Source organism: Nomascus leucogenys, chromosome 19, assembly GCF_006542625.1.
Source record: "Nomascus leucogenys isolate Asia chromosome 19, Asia_NLE_v1, whole genome shotgun sequence".
NCBI lineage: Eukaryota > Metazoa > Chordata > Mammalia > Primates > Hylobatidae > Nomascus > Nomascus leucogenys.
In genome coordinates, this window is record NC_044399.1 from 27,538,113 (window position 1) to 27,549,914 (window position 11,802).

The 11,802-nt window shown below is 45.9% G+C and overlaps 1 pseudogene; it reads left to right on the top strand.

Moving 5' to 3' along the window:
* Positions 1–9,829: 9,829 nt before the first annotated feature.
* Positions 9,830–10,333, top strand: LOC100591448 (annotated as a pseudogene).
* The last annotated feature ends 1,469 nt before the right edge of the window (positions 10,334–11,802 follow it).

Here is an 11,802-nt window from a genome sequence, read left to right on the forward strand (position 1 = left end):
TTTGTAAAAAAAATTTTTTGTAGAGTTGGGGGTGTCCCACCGTTTTGCCCAAGCTGGTCTCAAACTCCTGGGCTCAAGCAATCCTCCCATCTCAATTTCCCAAACTGCTGGAATTACAGGTGTGAGCCGCCATGCTCCTTTCTGTTTTCCCAATTGTTAAAGCACAGATGCTGCTCGACTTACAATGGGGCCATGTCCAGATAAACCATCAGATGAACAATCGTTAAGTAGAAAATGCATTCAATACACCTGACCTACTGAACATCATAGCTTAGCCAAGCCTATCTTAAGCGTGCTCGAACACTTAAGTTAGCCTACAGTTGGACAAAATCATCTAACACAAAGCCTATTTTATAAGAAAGTTTTGAATAGCTCATGTAATTTACCAAATACTGTACTGAAAGTGAAAAACAGAATGGTTGTACTCAAAGCACAGTTTCTACTGAATTGTGTGTTGCTTTTGAACCATCATAACGTCAAAAATCATAAACTGAGGCCGGGCACAGTGGCTCATGCCTGTAATCCTGGCACTTTGGGAGGCTGAGGCGGGTGGATCACTTGAGGTCAGGAGTTCGAGACCAGCCTGACCAACATGGTAAAACCCTATCTCTACTAAAAATACAAAATTAGCTGGGCATCGTGGCGCACACCTGTAATCCCAGCTACTTGGGAGGCTGAGGCAGGAGAATTGCTTGAATCTGGGAGACAGAGGTTGCAGTGAGCCAAGATCATGCCATTGCACTCCAGCCTAGGCAACAAAAGCGAAACTCCATCTCAAAAAAAAAAAAAACAAAAAAAACTATAAGCCGAACCATAGTAAGTCAGAGACCCTCTGTACAAACCTAGGAGTGTTCGTTGATTATTCTCTCTCCCTGACACCCATATATCCAAACATGCAGCAAATCTTTTCAGCTCCCACTTCAAAATGTATCTGAATCAGGTCGGACGCGGTAGCTCACACCTGTAATCCCAGAGCTTTGGGAGGCCAGGGCAGGTGTATCACCTGAGGTCAGGAGTTCGAAACCAGCTTGGCCAACATGGTGAAACCCCATCTCTATTAAAAATATAAAAATTAGCCAGGTGTGGTGGCCTGTAATCCTAGCTACTTGGAGGCTGAAGCAGGAGAATCACTTGAACCTAGAAGGCGGAGGTTGCAGTGAGCCGAGATTGTGGCACTGCACTCCAGCCTGAGCAATAGAGTGAAACCCTGTCTCAAAAAAAAAAAATGAAATAAAAATAAACACACACACACACACACACACACACACACCTGAATCCAACCACTGCTCATCCCACCCCCCTTATCCAAGCCACCACCTACTCTCCTGAATGACTGCCCCAGGCTTCTATCTAGCCTCCATTGTTTCCTCTGTGGCAGCCCAACAAATGATTCCCCAATAGCAACCAGAGTGATCCCTGTAAAATGTAATTCGGATCATGCCACCCTACCCCCTGCCCACTGTCAACCCTCCAATGGCTTCCCTCCCATCACACTCAGAATAAAACCCCAATTCTTTGTCATGACCTGCCAGGCCCCATAGGAGCTGGCCCCTCCATCCTGTCCCTCTATCACTGTCCTCTAGCCACTCTGGCCTTCTTTCCATTCTTTGAAACTACCAAGCCAAGATGTTCTCATTTCTGCAGTTTATTCAAGTCTCTGCTCAAACGTCTGCTTTTAAGTCATTTCTTATCACCCCATCTAAAATGACCCCTCCCTTCCATCATTCTGTATTTGTATATTTTTTCCTTGTTTTTTTTCTCAGTGGCTAAAATTATATATTTATTTGTTTGCTCTACTCCAGCTACCACAAACATAAGGTATGCAGGAGCAGGAATTTTGTCCTGCTTACTGCTCTATCACCAGCACTTAGAATAGTGCCTCACACATAGAGAACTGCAGTACATCTACCTGAGTCTTTAGCTGAAAAGAACCTTCTGATTTACCTTCTACCTTTCTTACAGCTGCCTTCTTTGTTGCTTCATTTGCATTGTCTGTGTCTCAGCCATCTCAAACATTCCCATACTGCAGTTACCATATGCGCTGAGGATTCCAGAATCTCAACTGTATCTCTAGCTTAGGGAGGTCTTTCTTCTGAGCTCCACAGACATGGGTGTCCCACAGGAACCTCCAATTCTGGGTCCAAACTGAAATCATTTTCCCCCATAGTTCTATATTTCCTCTGTCCCTCTCCAGTTCCCCAAGTTAGATACCTTCGAATGATCAGCTCTTTCTCTCCATTTCTTTTCCCCTACAGCCAATCTTGAAGAAGTCTCCAATCTGTCCATTCCTCTCCCATCCCATTTCACCACCCTAGTTCAAACCACCAAAATCTCTTACCTGCATGACTTAAGCGTAACAGCCTCTCAACATATATTCACATCACAGAGTGATCTTTCTGAAATTGACACCTGATTCTGCCATACCCTCCCTAAAAAGTTTCCCATCACCCTTAATCCCATAAATCAAATATGTGAATGTAGTTAAGAAGGTCCTTCAGGACCCAACCCATTCCTTCTTCTTCAGCCACACATCCTTCTATTTCCACCTTAACTATAATAGTTAACCCCATTATTCAAATTCTATGTCCCAGCCACATAGAACCACCAGCAATTCCTCAAATATGAATTTCTCTTGCTTCTATACCTCTGCGTGTGCTATGTTCTCTGCATGAAATCCTCTTCACTTCTGCTCCCACCTCCATTCTTTTTTTTTTTTTTTGAGACAGAGTCTCACTGTGTTGCCCAGGCTGGAGTGCAGTGGCACAAGCTCCGCCTCCCGGGTTCACGCCGTTCTCCTGCCTCAGCCTCCCGAGTAGCCCGCCACCACGCCCGGCTAATTTTTTGTATTTTTTTTTAGTAGAGACGGGGTTTCACCGCGTTAGCCAGGATGGTCTCGATCTCCTGACCTCGTGATCTGCCGCCTTGGCCTCCCAAAGTGCTGGGATTATAGGCGTGAGCCACCGCGCCCAGCCCCCACCTCCATTCTTTCAGGGAACAACTAAGCCTATACAGCATTCCCTCCAGGAAGCCTTCTCAGACAGATACCTCCAAGTCCGGGTTAAGGCCCTCAGACATGCTGTCAGAGCACTGGGTACTTTCTTCATCAAAGCACGTGTCCTGCTCTCTAATAATTGTCTTTAACCAAGTATGTATAAAAAGGCCAGGTGTGGTGGCTCGTATGTCTGTAATCCTAACATTTTGGGAGGCTAATGAGGGAGGATTGCTCGACGCCAGGAGTTTGAGACCAGTCTGGGCAACATAGTTAGACCTCGTCTCTACAAAAAAATTTAAAATTATCCAGGTATGGTGGCGTGTGCCTGTAGTCCTAGCTACTCAAGAAGCTGAGGCGGGAGAACTGCTTGAGCTCAGGAGGTAAGGCTACAGTGAGCTATGATCCTATCACTGCACTCCAGCCTAGATGACAGGGCCAGACCCTCAAATAAAACAAAACAAAGCAAAACAAAACAACCAAATTAAACATAAAGACAGAAGCTGCTTTCAAATCAGCATAACTATCATCTTTCATAACACATTAAAAAACAAATATTTGTCAAATGAGTAACTGAACCTCAAATGGAGATGTTAGTAATTGAATGTAATTTCCGTAATGTTCCCTTTTAGGTATATGCAGTATTTTATCTTCTTTTTTTTTCTTTTTTTTTTTTTTTTTGAGACGGAGTCTTGCTCTGTCACCCAGGCTGGAGTGCAGTGGCGTGATCTCGGCTCACTGCAAGCTCCGCCTCCCAGGTTCACGCCATTCTCCTGCCTCAGCCTCCCAAGTAGCTGGGACTACAGGTGCCTGCCACCATGCCCAGCTAACTTTTTGTATTTTTAGTAGAGATGGGATTTCACCGTGTTAGCCAGGATGGTCTCGATCTCCTGACCTCATGATCCGCTTGCCTTGGCCACCCAAAGTGCTGGGATTACAGGCATGAGCCACCGTGCCCAGCTGAAAATTCTTTTTTGAGACAAGGTCTTGCTGTCATCCAGACTGGAGTACAGTGGCGCAGTCATAGCTTACCGCAAGCTCAACCTCCCAGGTTCAAGGGATCCTCCTGTCTCAGTCTCCTCAGTAGCTGGTACTACAGGTGCATGCCACCACTCCTGGCTTTTTATTTTCATTTTGTTTTTGAAGACAGAGTCTTACTCCATCACCCAGGCTGGAGTGAAGTGGTGCAATCATAGCTTACTGCAGCCTCGACCTCCTGGGCTCAATCTTCCCACCCCAGCCTCCCAAGTAGCTGGGACTACAGGTGCACACCACCATGTATGTTTTGTAGAGACAGAGTTTTGCCTTGTTGCCCAGGCTGGTCTCGAACTCTTTGGGCTCAAGCGATCTGCCCGCCTCAGCCTCTTGAAGTGCTGGGATTACAGGTGCGAGCCACCATGCCTGGCCCTAGCATCTTTTTTAAAACAGACAATCCAAATGCCCATTGATAGGAGACTGGTTAAATTATGACACGTTAATACCAAAAAAGTTATGTAGCTATTAAAAAGAATGAAGAGACTTCTCCATACTAATACTAAAAGGTAACCAGGATATATTGTGAAGTGAAAAAAAAAAAAAAAGGTTAAAGCAAAGTGTATAGCATGATCACTTTTCAGTTTTAAAAACTGCTCATTCAGGCCAGGCGTGGTGGCTTATGCCTGTAATCTCAACACTTTGGGAGGCTGAGGCAGAATTGCTTCAGGCCATGAATTCAAAACTACATATCAAGACCCTGATATGCCTGTCCAACATACTGAGACTCCATGTCTATTTAAAAAAAAAAAAAAAAGAAGAAGAAGCTGGCCAGGCAAGGTGGCTCATGCCTATAATCCCAGCATTTTGGGAGGCCAAGCTGGGAGGATCACTTGAGCCCAGAAGTTCAAGACTGGCCTGGGCAGCTGGGCGCGGTGGCTCACACCTGTAATCCCAGCACTTTGGGAGGCCGAGGCGGGCGGATCACGAGGTCAGGAGATCGAGACCATCCTGGCTAACATGGTGAAACCCCGTCTCTACTAAAAAAAAATACAAAAAAAAATTAGCCGGGCGAGGTGGTGGGCGCCTGTAGTCCCAGCTACTTGGGAGGCTGAGGCAGGAGAATGGCATGAACACCGGGGGGCAGAGCCTGCAGTGAGCCGAGATCGTGCCACTGCACTCCAGCCTGGGTGAAAGAGCGAGACTCCTTCTCAAAAAAAAAAAAAAAAAAGACTGGCCTGGGCAACATGGCAAGATCCCACATCAATTAAAAAAAATTCTTTTTTTTTTTGAGACAGAGTCTTGCTCCGTGGCCCAGGCTGGAGTGCAGTGGTGCAATCTCACTGCAACCTCTGCCTCCTGGGTTCAAGCAATTCTCCTGCCTCAGCCTCCTGAGTAGCTGGGATTACAGGCAAGCACCACCAAGCCCAGCTAATTTTTTGTATTTTAGTAGATGTGGGGTTTCACCATGTTGCCCCCAGGGTGGTCTTGAACTCCTGAGCTCAGGCAATCCACCTGCCTCGGCCTCCCAAAGTGCTAGGATTGCAGGCCCGGCCGAAAAATTTTTTTAATGAAAAAAAAATGCTCATTCACACTTAGAAAAAGGCCAACATTTATTGAACACTTACTCTTGCCAGGTGCTGTTCCAAGTGCCTAACATATATTAACTTATTTAATTCTCAAAACAGCTGCATGTAATCGGTACTATCATTACCCCCATTTTACAGGTAAAGAAGCATGTACAAAGAGGTTAAGTTCTTGTCCAAGGTTGCTAGCTGTTGGCAGAGCTAGAATTTGGTCCCTAGCAGACTGGCTCCAAAGAGTGGAAAAATATAAATCGTTAATGGTGGTTGTATCTTAGGAGGTAGAATTAAATGGGAATTTTGTTGTTGTTGTTATTTATTTACGTAAGACTTGCCTTTTTAAAGACAATAAATGTTACCTTTTGGGCATACACAAAAAATAAAAAGAATAAAGAAGTAAAAATGCTATCCTGTTCACTGGCTGGACATAGAATAATTCAGTTAAGAGTAGTGTGGCACCAGGCTGATGGCTCATACCTGTAATCCCAGCACTTTGGGAGGTCAAGATGGGAGGATCACTTGAGCCCAGGAGTTCAAGACCAGCCCTGTCAACATAGCAATACCCCATCTCTACAAAACATAAAATAACCAGGCATGGTGGCATGCAAGGAGGCTGAGGCGGAAGGATTGCTTGAGCCTGAGAGGTTGAGGCTGCAGTGAGCGATGGTTGTGCCACTGCACTCCAGCTTGGCTGACAAAGTTAGACCCTGTCACACACACACACACACACACACACACACACACACACACACAGAAAGAAAGGAAAGGAAAAGGAAAAGAAAAAGAGTATTGTGGATCTATCACCGCATTCCCTTTTGTCAGACTTATTTTCTCTTCACAGAATGTCTCCAGAAGGGTCTTTGGGGATTCAAATAAGTCTGGGAATTGGGGGGCTCTTCGAGTTTGAAGCTTTATTGACTGCTATAAGTTTCAGAGAAAAAAAGTAACTCAACCACATGGCTGAATTTCCACAGTTAGTTGGAGGCAGAGCCTTTACTGTTCCTCTTTGATTCAGCCAGGGCCTCTAGCAGAGGGGAGGTGGCTACGCACAAGAGTGCTTTTTATAACAGTCAAGACTGTGAACAGAGCCTATCACAGATACTTCTATCCCACTAAAAGGACACTTGAAGATAAGCCCAAGGTGGCTTCAAGGCCTTGAATAATTTTATGTTGCTAAGACAATGACCAAAGATAAGGCAAAGCAAGCCAAGCCAGCATCAGACCCCATTCCTCTGACTTTAACGTGCATCTGACTCCCAGACTCTCAGATGCTATGAGACTAGCTTTTGGTTTTTGGTTTTTTTTTTAATTATTTCACCTGATAAAAGTAAAACATGGGGGCTGGGCACAGTGGCTCACACCTATAATCCCAGCACTTTGAGAGGCTGAGGCAAGAGGATCCCTAGGAGCCAGGAATTCAAACCAGCCTAACACAGGAAGACCCCATCTCTCTCTCTCTTTTTTTTTTTTTTTTTTTTTTTTGTGAGATGGAGTCTTGCTCTGTCGTCCAGGCTGGAGTGCAGTGGTGCGATCTTGGCTCACTGCAACCTCTGCCTCCTGGGTTCAAATTATTCTCCTGCCTCAGCTTCCCAAGTAGCTGGGATTACAGGCACCCACCACCACGCCCAGCCAATTTTTATATTTTTAGTAGAGACGGGGTTTCACCACATTGGCCAGGCTGGTCTTGAACTCCTGACCTCATGATCTGCACGCTTCGGCCTCCCAAAGTGCTGGGATTATAGGCGTGAGCCACCACGCCCGGCCGGGAAGACCCCCATCTCTTAAGAAAAGAAAGAGGCCGGGCACGGTGGCTCACGCTTGTAATCCCAGCACTTTGGGAGGCCGAGGCGGGCGGATCACGAGGTCAGGAGATCGAGACCACGGTGAAACCCCGTCTCTACTAAAAGTACAAAAAATTAACCGGGTGTGGTGGCGGGCGCCTGTAGTCCCAGCTACTCGGAGAGGCTGAGGCAGGAGAATGGCATGAACCTGGGAGGCGGAGCTTGCAGTGAGCTGAGACTGTGCCACTGCACTCCAGCCTGGGCGACAGAGCAAGACTCCGTCTCAAAAAAAAAAAAAAAAAGAAAAGGAAGAAAGAAAAAAGGAAAACATGATTACAGAATATAAAGCTCAGTAATAACATCACTACCCTGAGATAACCTGTTTTGATATTTTAGTACATTTCCTTCTAGTCTTTTTTAAAAAGTTCATATATATAATATGTTAAATAAATATATACATATCTATTTCAAAATTTGGACCACACTATACATGTAGTTTTGTATCTTTTTTCCCACTTAATGTTATATTCTAAACATTTTCTGACAAAATATTTTTTTTTTTTTTTTTTGAGACAGAGTCTCGCTCTGTCGCCCAGGCTGGAGTGCAGTGGCGCATCTCGGCTCACTGCAAGCTCCGCCTCCCGGGTTCACGCCATTCTCCTGCCTCAGCCTCTCCAAGTAGCTGGGACTACAGGCGCCCGCCACCACGCCCGGCTAATTTTTTTGTATTTTTAGTAGAGACGGGGTTTCATCGTGGTCTCGATCTCCTGACCTCGTGATCCGCCCGCCTCGGCCTCCCAAAGTGCTGGGATTACAAGCGTGAGCCACCGCGCCCGGCCAAAAGATTCTTTAAAAAATAATTTTTAGCAGCAACATAATACCTCGGCATGTGGATGTGACCATCTTTAATTTTTTTTTTTTTTTTTTTTTTTTTTTTGAGACGGAGTCTCGCTCTTGTGCCCCAGGCTGGAGTGCAATGGTGTGATATCAGCTCACTGCAACCTCCACCTCCCGGGTTCAAGTGATTCCCCTGCCTCAGCCTCCTTGAGTAGCTGGGATTACAGGCGCCTGCCACCATGCCTGGCTAATTTTTGTATTTTTAGTAGAGATGGGGTTTCACCATGTTGGCCAGGCTGGTCTTGAACTCCTGACCTCAGGTAATCCACCTGCCTCAGCCTCCCAAAGTGCTGGGATTACAAGCGTGAGCCACCGCACCCAGCCGTGACCGTCTTTATTTGAATAGCTCAGGGTCTCTTTACCAGATGTAGAGACAGCACAACAAATTCAAGAAGGGTTCATTTCTGCCTTTCCTATTAACTGCAGAGAGCGACTACAGGGCACCACTAGGGGTCAGTGCAGAGCCATCATCACAGGAGCCTTTACTGTGCCTTACAGTAAGCATGTCTTGATGTAAGATAATTGGTTATGCAACAATCCATATTAATAAAGATTCTATCTGTTACATTAGAGATCTATTCACATGACTAGCCATGTTCCCTTTAAGAGCAGACTCCCTTAGTACAGATTTCTCAGATTATAAATGATAAGATTCCTCCAAATTAATTTCCAAAACAGAGCTATTTTGTAAACACCAAGGTCTATCAGTATAAGACCTGTTCTTTCCTGCTTGGTATGAGATCATTTGTGCATAAAATACTTGGCCAAAGTATTTTATAGGTTTGTTGGGAAAATCAAATAAATAACATGTAAAAGTATCTTACAAATTATGAAGCCGCATATAAACGTAAATTTGCTCTTTTTTAATGATAAGCAATTCAGATATTTGGGCAAGTGGCATGACCATGGATTATTTCACTGGTTTTCTTCCTCTTAGCCCTGCTCTCCAGCTATTGACATCAGTGTGGAGTCAGTAATTCTTTTCTTAGAAGCTGAAGTTATCATTTACAGTAAATTTGGTTTTAGTTCTTTGCCATCCTTATTTACCTGAAGCTCCTTCAGGAAAATTACTCTGAGCTCAGAATTAGCTTAAATAACTTATAAATAGGTATATAACAGGGATCAGAAAGCCACTCTAGGCCTGACATGCTTGACAGGCTCCGACGCAGGAGGTGGGAGTTCCTGGCCCTTCTAAACCCAGATGTGATTATTAGGAGCAAAAGGTACCAAGGGCCCTATTTCCCACCAGCGATGCTTCTTATTCAGCCCTCACTCTTCTTTCTGTTCACGTTTCCTCTTCAGTTCTCAGTGCCACATCATTTGGCATCAGAGATGTAAAGGATCTAGGGCTGGTTGTTCTCAGAACCAAGAAGCTTTCAAAACCAGCTTGTGGTAGCCCTTCTTGAGAGCAGCTCAGTCTTCTCATTGGTTCACTCTGACCAATCCCAGGATGTATAGGGACCCAGGCAAAGCAGGCCCTGGCAAGTTCCTTTTTTTTCTTTTTTTATTTGAGAGACAGAGGCTGGGTGCCATGGCTCATGCCTGTAATCCCAGCACTTTGGGTGGCCAAGGTGGACGGATCACCTAAGGTCAGGAGTTCGAGACCAGCCTGGCCAACAAGGCGAAATCTGGTCTCTACTAAAGATACAAAAGTTAGCCGGGGTGGCAGGGTGCAGGGCGATATGGGGACGCCATGGCGGAGCTGCAGCAGCTGTGGGTGCAGGAGGTGGTGGACTCCATGGTGAAGAGTCTGGAGAGAGAGAACATCTGGAAGATGCAGGGTCTCATGTTCTGGTGCAGCATCAGCTGTTGTGAGGACAGCTAGGCCTCCATGCAGTAGGTGCACCAGTGCATCAAAGCACTGCCATGTGCCTCTGGCTCAAGCCCAGGCTTTGGTCACCAGTGAATTGGAGAAGTTCCAGGACCACCTGGCCCGGTGTGCCATGCATTGCAACGACAAAGCCAAAGATTCAATAGATGCTGGGAGTAAGGAGCTTCAGGTGAAGCAGCAGCTGGATGGTTGTGTGACCAAGTGTGTGGATGACCACATGCACCTCATCCCAACTATGACCAAGAAGATGAAGGAGGCTCTCTTATCCATTGGGAAATAACAGTCTTTGCCAGTGGCCACTGGGGCTGAGGGCAAGAATATATTTTTTATAAGGAATTGGGAATTTTAGTCTTTTAAGCAAAGTTAATGAAGAAATGAAGGATGGCCACAGGTGTAAGACATATGTCACTTGCCTCTGGACACTGGTTCTTTTATGTTTGTCCTAAAAAATGAAATGGAAAAAAGTGGTGCTAAATTGGGTCAGAGATATTACAGGATAGTCTTAGAGCTTATATATCCTGTGGCCAGTGCTTGTCCTGCCAGTAAGGATCTCCCCTGTAACAAGCCAGAGCCCTCCAAGGCACTAGACTCTTCTTACTACACAGGTACCAACAGGCTGGCAGGTTAGAGGTGGTGGAGTTTGAGGAGAGATATTTTCTCTTTGTTGCCAGCATCCTATTTACCAGAAGTGTCACCACACCATTTTCCGTAAGCTGTGAAACAAAATCCATGAGGTCACCCACTTAGAAGGGCAAAAAAGTTTACTGGAGGCCGGGCACAGTGGCTCACGCTTGTAATCCCAGCACTTTGGGAGGCCGAGGCGGACGGATCACGAGGTCAGGAGATCGAGACCACGGTGAAACCCCGTCTCTACTAGAAATACAAAAAAAAAAAAAAATTAGCCGGGCGTGGTGGCGGGCGCCTGTAGTCCCAGCTACTCGGAGAGGCTGAGACAGGAGAATGGCGTGAACCCGGGAGGCGGAGCTTGCAGTGAGCCGAGATTGCGCCACTGCACTCCAGCCTGGGCGACAGAGCGAGACTCCGTCTCAAAAAAAAAAAAAAAAAAAAGTTTACTGGGTCTTTATTTTCTTGGTTTTATGTAATTTATACAAGGTGATACAAATTGATTGTAAGATGTGGAATTGAGAGGGAGACTAGTTTGGATAACAACTTTGAAAGGTTCCTTGTGGATCCCCATTTCTGGTCATCAAGATGTAGATGTACGTTTCTTTTTTTTTTTGAGACGGAGTCTCGCTCTGTCGCCCAGGCTGGAGTACAGTGGCACAATCTCGGCTCACTGCAAGCTCCGCCTCCCGGGTTCACGCCATTCTCCTGCCTCAGCCTCCGGTGCGGCTGGGACTACAGGCGCCCGCCACTGCGCCCGGCTAATTTTTTGTACTTTTAGTAGAGACGCGGTGCCACCGTGGTCTCGATCTCCTGACCTCGTGATCCACCTGCCTCGGCCTCCCAAAGTGCTGGGATTACAGGCGTGAGCCACCACGCCCAACAGATATACATTTCTTAAAATTATTACGTGCTGCATCTTTCAGCCTGGAGACCATGCAAAAACATGAGAGGTGATGACATACTAATTATGGGAAGCATAATTACTGGCTGATGGGCCCTGAGGCTGTGTGTAGTAAAGTGACAGGACAATCTTGCAGTAACACTTTCCCCGTGAAGAGAAGGGGGTTTTGAGATATACTAGTATCTAGAAATGAACAGTAAAAGAGGAGCAGTTGGCTACTT